Raw genomic sequence first — 22,205 nt, 5'->3', positions numbered from 1 at the left:
AGAAGTTTCAATCATCCATCCTCAACATCCTTCATGCAAAAAGAAAAAGAAGATAAGAGAATCTTTTCATGATTCGCTGGTACAATTTGAAGTGATATGTTGGAAGAAAGCAAAAGGGGGAGGCGCATGTCCGCAACTTTTTTTGACGATTCGATCCAATTGCGAGTAATTGCGCGAGGCATGCATAAATATAAGAGAGGAAAGAGAAATGAAGAAGACAAGAGACTTTTGCAATGGGATCGAAACTTTTTGAGGCTGCTTTGTTGCTTGGTGACTTTAGGATAAAGTTGAAAAGGAGAGGAAATTGTTGGTGCAGATAAATATGATGAACTTGCCTTCTCTTTTGCAAGCCACCCATGACCTAACTCCACCATTCAGTTACTTAGGTTTGCAATTGAATTATTTAATTGCTGAAAACAAGAGTTTTTACTTGTTCTAGAACGTGCCATGTATACATCATTTCAAAGTGATCTAGTCACATCTATTCATTCATCAGGATGGGGATTCATGATGTTAAAAGATAATGATCATCTCTTCCTTCATTTCGTGGTTGAAAGAAACTTTCTCCAGTTAGACCTCTAATTGACAGGATACAAGCTATGAACATCACCTACATGCAAATTTGATTAATTGGAAATGTGGGCGGTGCATATATTTTAAACGAATAAATCAGAAGGCTAGTTTCCTCTAACCAGATATAGCGGAAAGCATGGTGTTGATAACAGTGCACAATAGCTCACTTTCGTAGCGGGAAAAGTACTAAAAAAGTCCTAAACTATTACACTGATAACAATTTAGTCCTAAATCTTTCAGTAAGACCAATTAGTCCTAAACCTTTTACATCGGTATCAATTCAATCCATTTCGTGAATTTAGCTTGGAAATCACTGACGTAGACACCGTCCGTCCTACATGGCATGGCTAGTACTCACACGGATTTTTTTAGATAATTTTTTTGATTTTTTTTCCTTTCTTATTTTTCCTTCCCCATTTGTTTTTGCCGGTGGCCTGACAAGGCTGCCCTGCCTGAGCAAGGGTCGACCTTGCCAAATCTGGCGAGAGGCTTTGCTGTCATCCACATGTGGCCCGATGAGGCCAACCCTTGCCGGCCACCTACAAAAGGGAGAAGGGAAAGAAAAATAAGAAACACAATAAAAAAAAAGGAAAAAATGTCTATGTTAGTGCCTATGTGTTATGTACATCGATCGGTGTGCACATTAGCGATTTTTGGCCTAATTTGGCCGGATGGGACTAAATTGATACCAATCCAAAAAATTTTAGGACTAAATTGGTTCAATTGATAGGTTTATAATTGAATTAATACCGATATAATAGATATATGAATTTTTTAGTACTTTCCCCTTTCATAACTATCTATTATCATTTTATATCCATGTTACGACAAGACATCAGTCATATTCACAATAACAGACAATTTGTGACCATATAAGTTTTAGGAGTCACTGGGTGTTATTGTTTCAAATCTCTAGCAATGTTTTTGAGTTATTTTATTTTATTTTATTTTATACGCTTCAGTTGATTCACTTCTTCTTGAGCTCTAAGAGAGCACTTGAGTGAAATAACTAGGATCAGGGTAATTAAATTATTACTTGAATGTAAATCATCAGTATGTGCTGTTTTGAACCCTAATTGCCAAACAAGTCCTTGAAATGCAATTCAACTCATTGGCCACGTAGTGCCCTTTATTGTTTCATCAAATGTGTGATGGGTGACAACTTGGAAATAATTTGAGCCTTTCATTAGCTAAACCACGAGCTCTAGGAGATACCATCGTGCCTAATGCAATTGATTTGACATTTATCGGTAGTGAAAATTTATTAAGTCTTACCATACGTACGAAATTGACACTTTAGAGATTAATGAAACGAACAAAGCATAATAGCTTCACACATCGCAAGAACTCAATCCGAAAAATGAGAAATCATCTCAACATCAACGAAAAATATAGTATATGCCTCGGGAGGTGACATGGACACTCGGATTATAGTTCATCTTGGTGGTGAATACGTGTCGAATGATTTATTTTTCTTTTTCCTTTTTTTTTCTCTTTAATGGTAAACATGCGATGTGCCTTATTGACAAAAAAAAAAAAAGCGTGGGGTCTAATTTTGACAATCCATTTTTTTTTAAGGAAAAAAAGGCAGATTATATGACACAAAAGAAAAGAAAAGAAAAGAAAAGAAAAAAGACACGGGCCATGTCCGTAGCAACAGATATTGCATGACCATATGTCATATATATAAATGCTTCATATCTCCAACAACGTTTTTGGTAATGAATACCTGTTAAGCCTAGTCACACATGAAAAATTCGTACTCCAGAGACGATTGGAACGGGATAGAGCATGGTTACTCCATGCATCACAGGAATTCAATTTGAGAAAGAAAATATCTTTCGACATCATCAAGAAATATACCACGTGGCTCAAGAAGTGACATGACAGGAGGGTGCTTGGTCCGAGGCGTAGGGGATGTCAAAAATGAACAATGTACCCGATCCGAAACACGACCTAACCCGATCCAAAATCGTATAATGCCCAGAATTTTAAGTGATTATCCGATCGCAATAAGATCCGAATAAAAAAAACCCAAAATTTCAGGTCTGTTCGGGTAAATTATTTGGTTTAGACACCCCTTGACTTGGATTTAGATGTGGCCGGTTCCATGGAACCACCGGTTCCGGTTCCTAAAAAAGATGGAACCGCCGGTTCTAGGTCGGTTCCGGTTCCTAAAAAAGATGGAACCACCGGTTCTAGGCCGGTTCCGGTTCGGAACCGCTAGTTCCTAGGCGCAACGGCTATTTTTCCCCGGGCCTCTTCCTTTTTTTTTTTTTTTAAAACTGGGTCGGAACCGTGGGCTCGGTCAACGGGCCGGTTCCGGGCTCCAGTCCATTTTGGCCATGTCTACTTGGATTGGTTCATGTCTGCGGCGAATGTGTTTCGTCCATTTGTAGACATGGCCACAGATCGTGAATTGCCGGTTCATGAATTGATGGTTCCGGTTCGTGGCCACTATGAAACCGGAACCGGCCCTTGAAGGGGCGGTTCCGATTTCGATTTGGAATCGCCAATTCCGGGGTGGGGCTGGGGGGGGAGGGGAGGAAAAGAGCAACTCTTTCCCTAATTATTTTTTTGTCTGGTTTGGAACAGGCCCGGAACCACCGGTTCCGGACCAGTTCCTAATTTTTTAAAATTGGAACCGGCCCATGAGGGCCTGGGCCGGTTCCGGTTCGGAATTGCAGGTCCCGGTTAACGGGTTGGTTCCGGTTCTTCTACGGGCTGGTTCCTGGCCCAAACTGGCCCGTGGCCATGTCCATCCATCTAGCTTTCCTCCAGACGCGGGGCCACAAATTTGGGTCAGTTCCACGTGCAGGGCCTCAAAATTCTGAAGACTCGCCGCCAACTCTTTCTCGGCCCTTTTTTCCATGCCAGCTCTGCAGGTTAGCGAACACAAGCCGAGATGAGAAGTCATGCTTTTGCTTTGATGGTACGCACCTGAGAATTTCGACACCCACCTTTCGTCCAACCGAGCACAATTCGGTGGAAAGAGCACCTGGGAGGAGCTTAGGCGAGGTGGACGGAGTAGTGTCTTTCGCGATTTCCGGCGGCAGCGTCCGATCGGTCGTCAAATGTGTGAATGCCGGCAAATTGGGCAAACTTTCTAGAGACTCGCATTTTGTGATCTGCACGTTTTTCAAAGAATTCAGATCTTTCAAGCCTTCCACGGCTCTCATGTTGTCACAACCACGGAGCCTAAGAAGCTGTAGATTCTTCAACTTGGAGAGGTTAGACAATGTAACCTCTCCTAGGATTTATGGATGGGGAAGTGTGGCATCGCACATCTGCTGATACAGAGAACTGACAAGCTCGTGAAGTCGGAAAAGTCTGTCAATTACGGGATGCTGACAAGAGTCAAGATTGATAAGCTAGGTGGAAGCCAATGGGCGGACAGCATCTCCTTCTGAGGCGAGATAACCTTTCCTCGGAAGTTGACATGATCCAGGTGAACTAAGCCCGCAGGTTGGGAAGAATGATGGTGCCTTCAACTATCACCTCTAGGCTTTTCATACTTGAAGGAAGCTCTGGCAATGGGCAAAGCCGGCCGCTTACGATTTTGATTTTAAGCGTTTGGAGACTAAAGAAACCACTGAGATTTGGCGGCAGAGTAGAGATTGGGGTCTCACTGATAACTCTATTTTATATAGAGTTTATTTATTATTTTAGACTTAATATTTGCTTAGTTTCAATTGAATTTGATGTCTACTTTATTTATTTTTAATTGATTTTGTAGGTAATCCGATCTTCAGCCATGCAAATTTGAAATCAAGGAGAATCAAGCTTTTCTTGGGGAGAAATTCAAAATCCAAGCTAAATTAGGAGTTTTATTATTGAGAGAAGTCTATTTTTGGGAAGAATCTTTGATTGCAATCCTATTGTGATCAAGATTTCTTTTTCAAAACAAGAAGATGGCGATATGCAGAAAAAAAGAACGTGATATTTTTTTTGAAGAAGAGAGGTAGAGGAGACGTTCACATCATACGACGTTGAGGGTTTTGCTTCTATTCTTCCTTTCAATGCCGGATGCCAAGTGAAGAAGAAGAAGGCGAATTCAAAGTCAATCCTTGATTATTCTTGGTGAACTTGTTCTAGTTTTTCATCATGTTTAGTTTATTCATCGTTTTTAATTTAAGTTTCATTATGTTCTAGACTACTTCTTGTTAGAGCTACGATGTAGCTTAACTATGATTGATTAATTTTCTAGACTCGTTTATGCAATTTTAGAATTCATATGTGGGAGTTATATATCATGTTCTTAATGCTTTTAAGTGTTTGATCACCACTTGAATGATTTTTGTTGCATGTTTGAGACCGAAAGGAGATTCCATGCGAGTGCTTTATGATATATAGCCATGAATTCATTATAGATAGAGATATCTTAAGTTTTTGTGTGGTTTCGGTAGTATGTAAATCGAGGGTGGTTTATTGAATCCGGGAACGTTCATAGATCTTACTGCGTTTGGATTTACTTAAATTCACATGGAACAAGTGTGGGTTGCTAAATCCAAGTAGGGTTGCTATACCGGACCAAGGATAGTGATTTAAATTAAGAAGTTCTACCATCACACTATGAATTCAATTTGATTGCATGACGAGATTGGTTAATTAATCTTGATTGGTTAAGTGAAATCGGATGCTCTAACGTTTTTTTTATCCTTAATAGAAATACGTTGTTCTTTGCTCCTTTATATTCGAAATTTCTACGTTTAGTTCGTGCATTCTGCCTCGGTTAATTTATTTTTCTTTAGAATTTTGATTCCTTCGTTAAATTTTTAATTGGTTAGATAAATTTGAGAATTGTTCACCTTTAGTAAGTAATTTGATTGATTTGTCTACAATCTTTGTGGGAACGATACTTTTATTCATCACTTTATTACTTGTTCGATACGTGCACTTGCGTTGCTAATCAAGAGAACAAGTTTTTGGCGCCGTTGCCGGGGATTGTTTTGATAATTGACAATTACTATTAGTACCGAGCAATTCTTGGTTTAATCTAGCTTTATTTTATTCTATTCTATTTGATATTTTTTTTTCTTCTTTTCTTTTTCTTATTCAATTTTGCAGAAAACAATAAGTAGAAAAGAAATAGAGAGGACAAGGGTTCAGCTTCGACTGCAAACCCCCATCACTCGAAGCCAAAAGGGAGAACTTGAGAAGCTTGATCCTGAAATTGAGCGCACTTTCCTAAGGCGAAGACGAGAGCAAAACAATAAGGCCATGGCTGATGAAACCGGAGAGCAAAGGAGGACTTTAAAGGATTATGCCTCACCTACGGTCCAAGGGTCAACATCAAGCATTAGGAGGCCAACCATACAAGCGAACAATTTTGAAATTAAGCCTTCCCTAATTCAGATGCTTCAAAACGCTGTCCAATTCGGTGGATTGCCGAATGATGATCCCAATATCCATTTAGATGCTTTTCTTGAAATTTGTGACACCATAAAATATAATGGTGTTACTGATGATGCCATTAGGTTAAGATTGTTCCCTTTTTCATTGCGTGATAAAGCTAAGTCATGGTTAACTTCCCTTCCCGCAGGATCTATCACGACTTGGGACGACTTAGCTCAAAAATTTCTTAGTAAGTACTTTCCTCCTGCTAAATCTGCCAAGATGCGTAACGATATTTCTACTTTTGTGCGGATGGATGGTGAATCTCTGTATGAAGCATGGGAGAGGTTTAAAGAATTACTAAGGCGTTGTCCGCATCATGGTCTACCGGTTTGGATGCAAGTGCATACATTTTATAATGGAGTGATGCCGAATTTGAGGTCTACCATTGATGCTGCAGCTGGAGGGACGTTGAACAACAAATCACCTAAGGAAGCCTTTGATCTTTTAGAAGAGATGGCATCTAATAGCTACCAATGGCCGATCGAGCGGCTATCTACTAGAAAGCCAAGTGGAATTTATGAAGTCGGTGACAGTAATGCCATTGCCGCACACTTTGCTGCTTTAAACAAAAAGATTGACTCGATTTTGAAGATTCAAGGCTCAACTTGTGAATTTTGTAATGGAAGCCATGCTAGCAGCGAATGTCAAGTAGGTAATCCTTTTGCACATCCTCCCGAAAATACTAACTTTGTTGGAAATTTCAGCGAGGCCTCTGAGAACAACCCTTATTCAAACACTTACAATCCTGGATGGCGAAATCACCCAAATTTCTCCTGGAGCAACCAAAATCAGCAAGGGCTGAGACCAACGCCACCATCATTTAGGCCTCTTGAGGAGAAACAGCACGGCCATCTTGAGGAGATGGTTACTAAACTAGCTCAAACAACTCAAGACTTCATTAAAAGTGCTGATGTGAGGTTCCAAAATCAAGAGGCATCTATTAGAAATCCGGAGAAGCAAGTTGGCCAGTTAGCGAATCATTTGTCCGAAAGACCGTATGGTGCCCTTCCGAGCAACACCGAGAAGAATCCAATTGAGAATGCAAAAGCAATCATCTTGAGGAGTGGGAAAGAAGTTAGCAGAAACTTGTCTAATGAAGCAACAGAAAAAAAGAAAGAAACCACACCACCCGAAGCCGAAGCACTCGAAATCAAGCCCCGCAAAGCTGATCCACCTCGAAGCAAGTTATTTCCGGATAATCCAAAGCTATATGTGCCGCCAATTCCATACCCGGAAAGACTTCAAGCAACACAAAATAGATAAGCAGTTCTCTAAATTCCTTGATGTTTTTAAGAAATTGCACATTAATATTCCTTTTGCGGATGCCTTAGCCCGGATGCCTAGTTATGCTAAATTTTTGAAGGAGATTTTAGCAAACAAACGAAAATTGGAAGATTATGAAACTGTGAAGCTTAATGAGGAGTGTTCAGCTATTTTGCGAATAAGTTACCACCAAAGTTGAAAGATCCAGGGAGTTTTACTATTCCTTGTACTATTGGTAATTCTTATTTTGATAAGGCATTGTGTGATTTAGGTGCAAGTATTAATCTAATGCCTCACTGCTTTCAGGAAATTAGGTTTGGGAGAAGTAAAAGCTACCACTGTATCTCTTCAATTAGCCGATCGATCGATCAAATACCCAAGAGGAATAGTGGAGGATGTTCTAGTTAAGGTTGACAAGTTTATTTTCCCTGCAGATTTCATTGTCTTGGAGATGGAGGAGGATTTCGAGGTTCCGATCATCCTAGGCCGACCTTTTCTAGCAACAGGAGAGCTCTAATTGATGTGCAACGAGGAAAATTAATTCTTAGAGTTCAAGATGACCAAGTCACCTTCGATGTGTTCAAAGCCATGAAATATGCTGCTGAACCGAATGATTGTTTGAGAGTTGATGCAGTTGATAAGCTTGTGGAATCGGCTTTTAGTAAAGCTACAATTGAAGACCCGTTAGAGGCGTGCTTGGTTCGGCCAAGCAAGGGAGAAGCCGAAGTTGAAGAAGTGGAGCAGTACACAAAATTTTTGGAAGCAAATCCACCTCTTTTGAGATTTAGACCACCGAAATTCGAAGAATTAGGATCGAACTTGAAAAAAAGGATACCCTCTATTGAAGAACCACCAATTCTAGAACTCAAACCTTTACCATCTCATCTTAAATATGCTTTTCTTAATGGTGTTTCTTCTCTTCCAGTAATTATTTCTTCTTCTTTGACAGGTGTGATGGAGGAGAAGCTACTCCGAGTTTTAAGAGACCATAAAAGAGCAATAGGATGGACCATTGCAGATATTAAAGGAATAAGCCCCTCGATATGCATGCATAAAATATTGATGGAGGACCAATTCAAATCAGTCATCCAACCCCAAAGGAGGCTCAATCCAAAAATGCAAGATGTGGTAAAGGCCGAGGTAATTAAGCCGCTTGATACAGGGATCATTTATCCTATCTCCGACGAAGTGCTTGGGTAAGTCCTGTGCAAGTTGTTCCAAAAAAAGGAGGTATGACTGTTCAACCCAATGATAATAATGAATTGATTCCTACTAGAACAGTTTCTGGATGGCGTGTTTGCATGGATTATAGAAAATTGAATGATGCCACCCGTAAAGATCACTTTCCTTTGCCTTTTATTGATCAAATGTTGGAGAGACTCGCAGGGCATGAGTTTTACTGTTTTTTAGATGGATATTCTGGTTATAATCAAATCTCTATTGCCCCCGAAGATCAAGAAAAAACCACTTTTACTTGTCCCTATGGTACTTTTGCATATAGGAGGATGCCTTTTGGTCTTTGTAATGCACCCGCTACTTTTCAAAGATGCATGATGGCTATTTTTTCTGACATGATGGAAAAATATATTGAGATATTTATGGATGATTTTTCTGTTTTTGGTTCATCTTTTGATTCATGCTTGAATAATTTAGCTTTAGTGTTACAAAGGTGTGAGGAGACTAATCTTGTCTTGAATTGGGAGAAGTGTCACTTTATGGTGCAGGAAGGAATTGTGCTAGGTCATAAGATCTCTATGAGTGGAATTGAGGTGGACCGAGCTAAGATTGAAGTTATTTCAAAATTGCCGCCTCCTACCTCCGTGAAGCTTGTTCGAGGATTTTTGGGACATGCAGGATTTTATAGGCGTTTCATTAAAGATTTTTCTAAGATTGCTAGACCCCTTTGTAAACTGTTGGAAAAAGATGCTAAATTTGACTTCTCTAATGATTGTTTGCAGGCATTCAATGCATTGAAGGAGAAGTTAGTTTCGGCTCCTATCATGACTGCGCCTAATTGGGATTTTCCTTTCGAGTTAATGTGTGATGCTAGTGACTCGGCTTGTGGAGCTGTACTTGGACAAAGAAAGGATGGAATTTTTCGAACCATATACTATGCAAGCCGCGCCTTGTCCTGGAGCTCAATTGAATTATGCCACAACCGAAAAGGAGCTTTTAGCGATAGTGTTTGCTTTTGATAAGTTCCGCTCTTATTTAATTGGTTCCAAAGTCATTGTTTACACCGACCACTCTGCTCTTAAGTATTTGCTTGAAAAGAAAGATTCAAAACCTAGGTTGATTAGGTGGATCTTACTGCTGCAAGAGTTCGACTTGGAAATCAAAGACAAGAAAGGAACAGAAAATTTAGTAGCTGACCATCTCTCTAGATTGCCAAATGCTCCTATGGAAGAAAGACCAATCCTAGATGAATTTCCTGATGAGGCACTCTTTTCTATCAAAATCGAAACTCCCTGGTATGCTGATTATGTTAATTTCTTGGTGAGTAATGTTATTCCTCCCGAATTGACTTATCAACAAAGAAAGAAGTTCTTTTCTGATGTTAAAAACTATCTTTGGGAGGATCCTTTTCTATTTAAGGTATGTGCTGATCAAGTTATTAGGCGATGTATTCCTAATGAAGAAGTATCTGACATTCTCTTTCATTGTCATGATGGACAGGCGGGAGGACACTTTGGTGCCTCAAAGACTGCAGCTAAGGTTTTACAATGTGGTTTTTATTGGCCTACACTCTTTAGAGATGCATATTCTTATGTTGCTGCATGTGATAGGTGTCAAAGAACTGGTAATATATCTAGGAGACATGAAATGCCTTTAAACAATATCTTAATCTGTGAATTGTTCGATGTTTGGGGTATGGACTTCATGGGACCCTTTCCACCTTCATATGGTAATACTTACATCTTGGTTGCTGTGGAATATGTTTCTAAATGGGTTGAGGCCGTAGCTTTGCCTTGCAATGATGCTAAAGTGGTGATTAAATTTTTGAAAAAGAATATCTTTACCAGGTTTGGCATGCCTAGAGCGATTATAAGTGATCAAGGCACACATTTTCCGAATAAACAAGTTGAATCACTTTTGCACAAATATGGTGTGACACATAAAGTAGCTACTGCTTATCACCCTCAAACTAGTGGTCAAGCTGAAATTTCTAATAGGGAGATAAAAAGAATATTGGAAAAGTCGGTGAATCATAATAGGAAGGATTGGGCAATTAAACTTGATGATGCATTATGGGCTTATAGAACCGCTTACAAAACTCCTATTGGTATGTCACCTTTTCGACTTGTTTATGGAAAAGCATGTCATTTGCCTGTTGAGTTAGAGCATAAAGCATATTGGGCATTACGTTTTCTCAACTTTGATATGCAAGCAGCTGGTGAGAAGAGATTGTTGCAATTGAATGAGTTGGATGAGCTCCGCTATGAGGCATATGAGAATGCCAAGATCTATAAAGAGAGGACGAAGAGATGGCATGATAGACAAATTTTAAGAAGGGAGTTTCATATAGGTCAAAGAGTTTTATTATATAACTCACGACTTCGTCTATTTCCAGGTAAGTTGAAGTCAAGATGGTCTGGACCTTTCACGGTCACTAAGGTTTTCCCTTATGGAACAGTTGAAGTTGCTAATGACAAGGAGGGAACCTTTAAAGTGAATGGCCAACGTCTCAAGCCCTACTTTGGAGGTGGTTTCGACTCACAGGCTGCCACCGTTACATTGCTTTCACCCGCTTAGAAGAGTTGGAAGAGTTTGGCTGCAAACTATAAAGCAAGCGCTTCTTGGGAGGCAACCCAAGCATTTTAAATTTTTGCATTTAATTTTTTTTTGTTCTATTGAAAAAAAAAAAAAAATTCGAATCCTCCTCATAATAGTTTGCCCTAATTACTTGATTTATTTTTGTAGGGACTTTTCTCCAAGTTTTCTCCAATCTTTCTACCCCAACTACCCCTATGGCATGCATTCATCATATTCCAGGGGAGTTTCTCTGTCCTTATTATTTTTCCTTTTCTTTTCAGCATTGAGGACACTGCTGCATTTAAGTATGGGGGTGGGAGATAAATTTTTTTTTTTTTTTTTTTGGGTGAAAATCTTTCGTGAGATCTTTGTTTAATTTGGATGCGATTTTCAAAAAAAAAAATTCAAAATGGGAGTGATGTGTGAGTTAGTCTTGATCTTGAACATGTAGTCCATATTTTGAGCACTAGTCCTTGTTTTTTTTTTTTTTGTCATGTGTACCTAGAGAAGATTTATGTAAAGTATGTGATTCTCTTAGAACTCACCCAAATCTTATACTTTGTCCGATTTTCTCTTGAGGCGAAATTCTAGGCTAAACTTAATTAAGAAAATGATTTAGGCATTCGTTGGATCGTTTGAGCCTTTCAAGCCAACCTTGCTTATTTATCCTTAGTCACCCCCATTGAGCCCGATATTGCCTAATTTCTTTGGATACCCTTATAATGTAGCCCGAGCTTATTGACATCGCTTTTCCCTATACCCTATGGACACATTTAATTCTTCAAGATATCATAAACTTTGGATTCTTGACGTATCTGAAAAAAAAAAAATTGAAAGAAGAAAAAGAAAAGAGAAATGTAAAAAAAAAATGTGTATATTGCTTCTTTAGTACTGCTTATACGGATCCCTATATCCAACTTTCAACTTGAGTGAGCCTTTTGGATACTCAATGGGTTGGAATTGCACTATATAAGGAGGGACTCGGGGAGAAACTTCGCTGTAAAGCATGGAACGAGAAGCAATGAAAAAAAAAAAGAAGTTGAAAAAAAAAAAAAGGAGAAAAAGAGAAGGTGTTGACTATTGTCAAATCCAAAGAATCAATTGAGTTATGGAATTGATGTGTCTGTAGGGTAAGTTGAGCTTAAACATATCTTTGTCAAACCCTTAGCCAAGCCACGTTATAAGCTTATTAAGACCTATTGATTCTTGGTTGAGTTTGTGGTCTACATTAGTGGAGAGAGGAATGATTGACAAACTTATGAGATTTGGTTAAGTGGATTTTGAGTTTGGAGTTTCGCATATCAACGTGGATTTATCTAGGTTGCATATGAGTTGAGAAGTTGAGGACTTCACACACACACGGATTGCATGTTTAGATTTAGACTGAACTTGTGCATTGATTCTGATATTTTTCGTTGAGAATTCGAGCAAATATGTTGATAAAAAAATTTGCATTTTTAGTTGTGCTTTTGCTCGAGGACTAGCAAAATGTTAAGTTTGGGGGTATTTGATAACTCTATTTTATATAGAGTTTATTTATTATTTTAGACTTAATATTTGCTTAGTTTCAATTGAATTTGATGTCTACTTTATTTATTTTTAATTGATTTTGTAGGTAATCCGATCTTCAGCCATGCAAATTTGAAATCAAGGAGAATCAAGCTTTTCTTGGGGAGAAATTCAAAATCCAAGCTAAATTAGGAGTTTTATTATTGAGAGAAGTCTATTTTTGGGAAGAATCTTTGATTGCAATCCTATTGTGATCAAGATTTCTTTTTCAAAACAAGAAGATGGCGATATGCAGAAAAAAAGAACGTGATATTTTTTTTGAAGAAGAGAGGTAGAGGAGACGTTCACATCATACGACGTTGAGGGTTTTGCTTCTATTCTTCCTTTCAATGCCGGATGCCAAGTGAAGAAGAAGAAGGCGAATTCAAAGTCAATCCTTGATTATTCTTGGTGAACTTGTTCTAGTTTTTCATCATGTTTAGTTTATTCATCGTTTTTAATTTAAGTTTCATTATGTTCTAGACTACTTCTTGTTAGAGCTACGATGTAGCTTAACTATGATTGATTAATTTTCTAGACTCGTTTATGCAATTTTAGAATTCATATGTGGGAGTTATATATCATGTTCTTAATGCTTTTAAGTGTTTGATCACCACTTGAATGATTTTTGTTGCATGTTTGAGACCGAAAGGAGATTCCATGCGAGTGCTTTATGATATATAGCCATGAATTCATTATAGATAGAGATATCTTAAGTTTTTGTGTGGTTTCGGTAGTATGTAAATCGAGGGTGGTTTATTGAATCCGGGAACGTTCATAGATCTTACTGCGTTTGGATTTACTTAAATTCACATGGAACAAGTGTGGGTTGCTAAATCCAAGTAGGGTTGCTATACCGGACCAAGGATAGTGATTTAAATTAAGAAGTTCTACCATCACACTATGAATTCAATTTGATTGCATGACGAGATTGGTTAATTAATCTTGATTGGTTAAGTGAAATCGGATGCTCTAACGTTTTTTTTATCCTTAATAGAAATACGTTGTTCTTTGCTCCTTTATATTCGAAATTTCTACGTTTAGTTCGTGCATTCCGCCTCGGTTAATTTATTTTTCTTTAGAATTTTGATTCCTTCGTTAAATTTTTAATTGGTTAGATAAATTTGAGAATTGTTCACCTTTAGTAAGTAATTTGATTGATTTGTCTACAATCTTTGTGGGAACGATACTTTTATTCATCACTTTATTACTTGTTCGATACGTGCACTTGCGTTGCTAATCAAGAGAACACTCACTCAAGTCCAAGGACCTCAGACGAGTCGGGCACCACATTTGACACAGGATTTTGTCCTAGAGATGCAGAAATGTGGCATTGAGCTTTTCGAGCGTCTTCACCTGTCCAAGGGCACATGATATCGTCTATATCTTTGTTGACACCTAAATTTTGGCTAATTCATTTAGGAATATTTGCATAAAAATTAGAGGCTAACTTTAGTCTCTAATCGAAACATATTCAAATCATTTACATGTAGTTTTTATTTAGTTAATTCAAATTTTCACAGTCATACATTTACATTTAATTGGACCGACGGCGAATGAGCTTGGATGGACAGCCTTGAACAAGTTGGATTAAGCCTGCCTTGTAAACTTCAAATTGCTGAATTTGGACGAACGAGGAAACGTCGTTGATGAGCAATTATAACACTAGAATTGTTTTGGCTACTTGTCGCGACCTAAAATTTGAAAACTCTAGGCTAATGGATTATCAAGTCAATTATTCAACTAACCTAACTCGGACTCTCCCAAGTCCATACCAAATCGCAACTTAACATGCAAAGATATTTGAATTGGAGTCGCCACTAATCGTTTTTGGTAGGTCGATTAGAAACCTAAGTAAATTAGTGGGAGAACTAAATTACTTCTACGAACCAGAGATTCTAAGTCCAGGGACTTGATTACGCTAGATTACTCTAACGCCCTTTCGGTACCATTTTATTTCATGAAAATGAATTTTGTCAAGTAACGTTAATTGATTTTAACCTAAGTCACTAACAAAGGTTATCATGCGATTGCACGATCAATTAATTAAACATCCAAAAGTCAAGGTAATTGCAGGAAGCATACGCCAAGACAAATTGTTCTCACTTTTGAATTTTTGCTTTTTAATGGGATAAAGACTAACCTATATGCAATGCATGAATTTAATCTAAGATGCAAATGAATTAAATTAAATGCAACGAAATCCTAAGCATGCATATGAAATTAATTTAACTACATGACTAACCTAGATGACATGCAATTAAAGGAAACTAATGTACAAATGATGTTACGGTCTAATTTAATGGACTACGTGACTTACAAATTAATTGAAGACCTAAACATGCAAATTCTATATGATCTAAATGTAGCATGCAAATGACATATAAAGCTTATTTTATTTTTTGTATTTTCGGATTAATGAATGACCCTAAATAAAACTATGTCTAAGGATAATTATCTTACATATTTTAGGATTTAAGTTTGCCTAATCCCCAACATATTAAAGATAAATTATTGTAGACATGAAAATCTACTCAAATGTGTGGATTCTATCCTAGAATGCAAATCTAAATTAACTTATTCTAAAATTAAATTAAACGTGCAAATATCTATATGATTTTAATTTAAGGATGCAAATTTATCTGAACATGATAATTGATTCAACGCAATATCTTTTAGAATTTTAAATATCACGCAAGAAAATATTCATTCTAAAGATATTATGCCAATCAAATCAATCAAGAAAGTGGATATCTCAATCGAGTTTGAAAATATTTCGTGAATATTTGAGTAAATCTTTAATTCGTAATCCTACAATTAACGATTGAGCTCAAACCCTTGCTCGCATGGCAAGTTACGGATTAGGAGATTTTCCTAATCGATCACATTTTGAAAGATTTTGATATCTTAAGTATCTTGGATATATTCAAAAGATTTTTTTTTGAATTAACCAGATTATCACCAAGACTCTAAAATTCAAATTAGGCAAGTGAATATATTGAGATACCTAAAACATTCAAGATTTAATGCCAAAATTCTCCAGATAGGCAAATAATCAACCACAAGATTCCAAAGATATTCAAATGATATCGCAATCTTTCAAGTCAGGTAAGCAAATTTTGCAAAATTTCAGGATACTTCATTTAGACACGCAATTTCTCAATCAAAGCAACGATTTATGCAATATTCTAAATCAAGTAAAAAAATCCTCAAAATATGCAATCTAATCGGCAATTTATACAAATAAGCAATCAAATATTGAAAGCATTTGAAATAGGAACTATACCCTAAATTGCTTTCCGGATTTGATTCGGCCCAAACTTGACTAGATTGCGAATGACGGACCAGCGAGTAAGGCTTGCGGATCGGCGGCTTGCGGCTGTTGACGACTTGCGCTGGTAACATGACTTCTCGACTACTTCGCAGATGGGACTCGCGTGATGCTCAGCCGGTGGTGCAGCTTAATGGAGTCACATTAGTATCCCGCACGAGGGACGAGCAAAGATACGGATTGCAGGTGTCCCGTCGTTGTTCGGTTGCCAAACGAAAATCTTGGTTGTGCAAAAGCTGAGTCACAAATTGGATTTTCGTCTAATCATCATTAGGTGCTTGGACGCGGAGTCACAAATGGTCGGTCTTTGTTGGCTTCTGATGGAGTCTCGGCAAAACTGCAAAAGTAGAGGAAAGAGCAGCTTGTCCGTCGCGGTGCAAGGACGACAATTTGTCAGAGAGTTACTGGAAGGGCACCAAGAATTTTGATGGTGTATGGTGCAAGTGACGTCTCAGTGATAGGAGACATGACACTGCCCATTGAAGACTCCTTTGGCTTCTTCTGCAAATTGGTTAACTTGCATGAGTCTCTCTCTCTAAGAGTAAACCCTCTACCTTTTCTCTCGATTTTTCTCTATATGATGGAGCGCTCAAAAACCATCCCTCTCTCTCTCAGCTTCTCACTTCGTTTTTGTGGACCTCACTGGACAACCCCTTCCACTGAACGAAGTTCCCTGACTTTTCTACACTATAACACTGTAAAGGGCCCCCCTCCTTCTCTCTGTGCGAGCATCACCTTATATAGGCTCGCTCACTGACCTTCACTAGAAGGCACTGCATATCCTCCTCCTCTTTTCATGTGATTGTGTGAATAAAATAGTTGCTCAGATCTCTCAATTTTTTTTAAGTTTCCCGCTTTGCTCCCCCAAGTTAACGGTCATGCACGAATATCATGGGGCTATGCTGATTCCTGAAATCTTGGTCAACAGACTCAAGGCTTCAAAAATTCAACTTCCATGTTTGATTTACGCCACCTAAATGAATTATGGGCTTATTCCAATTATTCAAATTCTAAACCATTCAATTAAACCCATCAATCGTCGACTCGATGAATATGCAGAGTGTGTGGGGCCATGTCCGCACGGCTAGCTCAACTCCATTTCTATTTTCGATTCAATTAAATGCAAAATGCAATGCCTAAATGACAAAATTAAATATGAATAATGACTTAATTATTTTTTATGAGAACTAAAAGTAATTCCTGATTTTTTTTTATGTGAAAGTTAATGACCAAAAAGGATGGCCAAAATTTAGGTGTCAACACTACTTCTGATTATAGCAGTTTGGTTTCTCCTCAGCTAACCATCAATTTTAAGCCCAACTTACCTGAGGAAGCTGAGCGAGTAAAGCAGTCAAAAGGAAGGGTATTTTGTTGACATGATGAACCAAGGTTGTATAGGGTCTGGAGGCCAAATGATGAGATACTAGGATTGGCATTTTCAAGAGCCTTTGGTGACTATTGCTTGAAGGACTTTAGATTTATCTCGGTGCCGTATTGTCGAGACCTAAAATCAAGCTAACGGATTATCAAGTTAATTACATCAACTAACCTAATTCGGACCCTCCTAAGTCCTACCGAATCCCAACTTAGGATCAATTCATGAAAAATTGTTTATTTGGAGCCGCCACTAATCGTTATGGTAGGTCGATTAGGAACCTTAATAAATTAGCATGAGGACTATTTTATTTTTGCGAGCCAGAGAAAATGAGTTTGGGGATCGTGTTACATTAATTTAGAAAATTAATGCCCTTTTAGTACTAATTTCATGAAAAATTACTTTCGATCGATTGATGTGAATTGAATGATTAATTGGGAAAAATGTGACATGAAACCATATGATATAACGAAAAGAAGATTTGATTTTTTTGTATTTTCTTGGCAAAATAAAATAACCAAAAGCTTGAACAAAAACAAACAAAAATGCCCATAATATACCTTTTAATTTCGAATTTTCGATAAATTCACTCATTCCCAAAGATTTGGTCTAGAGTAAAATTTTATTTGCTACATTCTCGAAGATTCGAGCTAGTATGCGGATAGGTGTTTAAAACAATATCATCCCTTTTGCCAAAGGATAGAACACAAGATTGTACACTAAATTACTGTCCCATTCCATAAGATTATGGACAATGCATGCAATTTATTTTTCCCACGGGACAAGGCACATGGGAACATATATTATGGACATGTTTGTTTATTTAAGTGCAAATTTTATAACAATCAAAAGCAAACAAACATGATAAAAATAAAATAGAAAAGGACCAATTAATTGAAATTTCAAAAATTAGGAGGGGTGGCCGAAATTCATGAAGTTGAGGATCTACCTTTCATCATCCAAAACTTGATCCAATTTAAGAAAATTATCTTTAAGATTTGAAAATTTAGTTTTAGATAATTCTTGAAAAAATAGGACAAACATTTAATCCGATCAAACCTTATCTCAAATCAAATATATCCAGAAAAATTCATGAAAGGTAAGATAAGATAAAAACTAAGCAATCCATCCAACCGATTCAAATGTTAATGACAATCATCTACAACAATTAGATAACATCCATTTAAACACAAAACTTATCCATAACATGAATACCCATAAAAGATAAGATAATATAACCAATGAATATGAGATAACTATTCAAAGAAAAAGATTATCTTCAAGTTAAATGTTATCCAATTCAAAAATTCCAAGAGATTGGATAAGGTTTATTCACATGATCATTATCCAATTTACATGAGATAAGATTGAACAACCAATGGGATAACATCCATTCAACCAATTGAGAGAAAAATCAAAACAATGCTCATTCATCTATAGGCAATTTGGCCAAGAGAGTGGGTATGCCGAAAATCAATTTTGCTCACAAAAATTCTGATTTTATTTTTTCAATTAGTCCAATTTGATCTTTAAACTCTTTGAATAGTTTTTCGATTTGAGAAAAGACATGGTTCCAAGTTTATTCTATGAATCCTCAAAAAAGACATCATAAGATCCAATCAATTCACGAACAAATTAGGTTTTAAAAAAAAATCCAGAATTCTTTGTTCCAACATGTCAGTTTTCGGTTCTAGCACAAAAATTAGCCAAAAAGATTCAACTTTTCCCTTTTAATTGCAAATCAAATACATTCATCTAATCATTCGGACGTGTATGCAAGTCTTCCAAGTAAAACAAGCATGAATTGCAATCAAGAGTAAAGGAATTTTACCTTTTTCAAAGCCAAATTTCCAGCGCACGCACACTCAATGAAAACCGCAAAAAACGATCCCTTTTTTGAGCCAATTCGTCGCCAAAACAACCCAAACGATCTAGCACAGGCGATAGAACGATTAGAACTTTGAATAATGGAAAAACAAGGGTCAATTGACCTCAAACCGGGGCTGATCAGTGGCTCAAAACCGGTTGAACAGAAGCTGGACTTTTCGGGCTGACAGAGCAACCCCGAGAGAGGACAACCACGTCGGGGCTGACATGGATCACGAGGCTGATCAGGGACACCGAGGTGGTGTGGTCCACGGTGGCGCAAGGCTGGTGATGGACAGCGCACGGTGGAGCTAGGCAGACATGAACATCGGACGCCAGAGGGGTGTCTTTGGCTAGGGGATTGTCTTGACCACGGGGGAGACAATCAACCCTTGATTTCTCTCGAAAATCCTCACTTTGGTTCAGCTCTCAATGTGCCGAAAATTTTAGAGTTGTTGAATCCAATAATGCCCAACCCCCCTGGCCTTTGAGCGAAGTGTTTATATATAGACTCTAATGCACTTGTTCTAGTAGAAGTAGGATTAATCGAGAACCAACAGATCGAGATTCTTAAATAGAGTGAGATCTAATGTGAGCCTTAGATTAGAGTTTTAATCCGTTAGAACTCTCGCTAAGATAAGACTCTCTAACTTAATAAAATCCTGGATTTAATTTGGAGTTCGAAGAGTCCTAATCCCCTAGGACTATCGTCAAATTTCGGCGAAATGGGGTTCCACATGGATTGGCCGAAATTGGCCTTCCTTATGGGCTTAAGATGTAATTCCGAGCCTAACCGAGCTCTAACTAATTAAATGGTTAATTAATTAAGGGCATCGCATAATTAGTAGAGCTAAAATGGGCTGAATTGAACTTGAATTAGGTCCAGACTACACATGAAATTCAGCATATTCCATGACAAGCCTTGACCAGAAATTGTGACGTAGATTATGGGCCCGTATCAAATTCTCGGGCTCAACCAAGGCTCTTTTCAATAATGGATATCTAATTGAAAGCCTTAATAATTAAAATGAACTTAAACGGACTGAAATAAGCTTGAAAATAAGTTCACTTAGCCCATAGAAAATTCGGCACCCCCATATGCCTTAGTCGAAATTTTCAGACTAAGCCTGGTCGCTTGTTCAAATTAAGCTTAGTTGATACACCTTTGGCCTGAATGCATGACCGACAGAGATTGAATATGCGATGCATGAAAATTATTTTTGTGAGGACTATGATTAATCCTCTTTCATGCAACAATGAAGTGAATTGAAGGAAATGAAAATTTAGGTGGCAATACGTATGCGACACAACAATAGATAACCAGCCGCAACCAATCTGTCATGGAGTCTTATATTTATTGGTTTTGGCCCAAGTTACTCTTGCTCACTGATACGGTTGCTATATGGTCAAAAATGGAGTGATGGAGAAGCGCCAACAGTCCTTCGCTACTACTGCATCTACATCTTTTTCTTGGCTATGAATGGAGCTTTGGAGGCAATTTTTTTTTTTTTGCACGCAGTTGCGGATGAAAAACAACTCAAACGCTCAAATGCTATGTTGCTTGTGTTCTAGTCCATATATGTGGTGCCAGATACCATGTTAATAAAATCAACGGGCGCAGCTGGCTTAAAATGAAAAGGATTGAGAGAAATTTTGGGCTGTTCTTATTGCCCCAATCACGTGAAAAGGGAAAGGAGATTTTGTCCTTTCAGGGGACCATCGTCTTTCACACCTTAAGGAGGGGGATTGGCAATGAGAAAAGGGAACATAAAAAGGGGGAAAGCAAACAGAATGGAAAGATTGTGGATTATTCTCTCTGTACATTCCACTTTGGCATTCAAAGAGGATAATAAACGATTCAGCAGAAGAGAAGACAATTACTCAATGGAGTCCCAAAAAATGGACAGATTGGCAACATGAAAATAAAAGAGATTCGATCGAATCTGGAGATCGTCTATTATCTGTTAGTGCAAGGCAAAGAAGGAAGGATTAAAATAGACGCGCCCATGGTGGGAATGAATCTGCTCGTAGAAGAAAGGGATATTCATGGAGACTTGTACAAAAGAAATCGTTCATGCACCGATTCACGGTCAATTCTCAAGGGCAATTCTGACCCGAAATTGAGTAATTGATTCCAAGGATTCGGGTTTTCCGAAGAAAGCATGAGTGATTGTTGCTATAAAAAGTGGACATTTTTTGCTCAGACAGAGGGAAGGGAGTTCATTGAGAACTCTTGGCGTACTGCTAAAAAAAAACTGAGAGGAAGACGAGCGGGAAAAGAAGTCTGAGAGAAGTCAGGGGAAAAAGACGAGAAGAGAGAAGAAGGAAGGAAATTGTAGAGAGAGGAAAAGCGAGGAGTTCCTTCTCATCTTCTTCTTCGACTTGTCCGGACACCACAGGAGCTGCACCACGAGTCCTTCGCGCTGCAACGTCCTGCCGGCATCACCATCCAGTCGAGGCTAGGCACCGTGACGAGATTTTCCTGCCCTGCCAATGCCGGTTTCTCGAGCATTACCGTGATTGCCCTTGTCCGAGAGGCATCCATCCTGCACCCTGAGGGCTTGGTGGTGTGCCGCTGCCCCTGTGACGACAACGTTCTTTTACCAATCTCATCGCAGCCGTTCAGATTCCCGATGAGCTTGAACCGTTTGTTTCTCTATTTAGCAAGTCATTGAAGCTCCATCATACGATCCCCCACCGGTGTCGCTCTGTCCGTCAAACAATCAGCACGCTTTGTCCACCAAATCTACTCAACGTCCCACGCGTTGTATCAACGAACCGTTGGCCTACTGCTCACGTATTCTTGATTCTGCAGGCTATTTGGTTAAAGGCAAAACTCCAAGCGGCGGTTAAAGAAAAGAGAAAAAGATTGTTGCAGAGCCACAAGAGTCGAAATGTCTTGTTTTCCTTTTTGTCCTGTAGGTTACGTAAGGGCAAGGTTTTGAAAGGGACCTTGACTAGTGCCTCTCTCTCCTTTTGGACTCAATAATACGCACAAGAAAGTGGAGAGACAGTCTAAAATATCTCATGAATTTCTCTCCAATGAGCATGTGAACCAGCAGACCCACTAGAGCTGTTCCTGCCACAGCGTGACTCATC

At 38.3% G+C, this 22,205-nt stretch overlaps 1 non-coding gene and 1 pseudogene across 1 annotated transcript; one reads left to right on the top strand and one right to left on the bottom strand.

The window, feature by feature from the left end:
* The first annotated feature begins 5,793 nt into the window (after window positions 1–5,793).
* LOC125314476 lies at window positions 5,794–10,986 on the top strand (annotated as a pseudogene).
* Window positions 6,187–6,293, bottom strand: LOC125313628. The gene has a single exon (XR_007197284.1). It is a non-coding gene; the product is annotated as a small nucleolar RNA R71 (small nucleolar RNA).
* Window positions 10,987–22,205: the final 11,219 nt, after the last annotated feature.

The sequence above is a fragment of the Rhodamnia argentea genome, chromosome 1, assembly GCF_020921035.1.
Source record: "Rhodamnia argentea isolate NSW1041297 chromosome 1, ASM2092103v1, whole genome shotgun sequence".
In the NCBI taxonomy this organism is placed as follows: domain Eukaryota; kingdom Viridiplantae; phylum Streptophyta; class Magnoliopsida; order Myrtales; family Myrtaceae; genus Rhodamnia; species Rhodamnia argentea.
The sequence above is the reverse complement of the archived record's forward strand: the minus strand, read 5'-3'. Positions and strand labels throughout refer to the sequence as shown.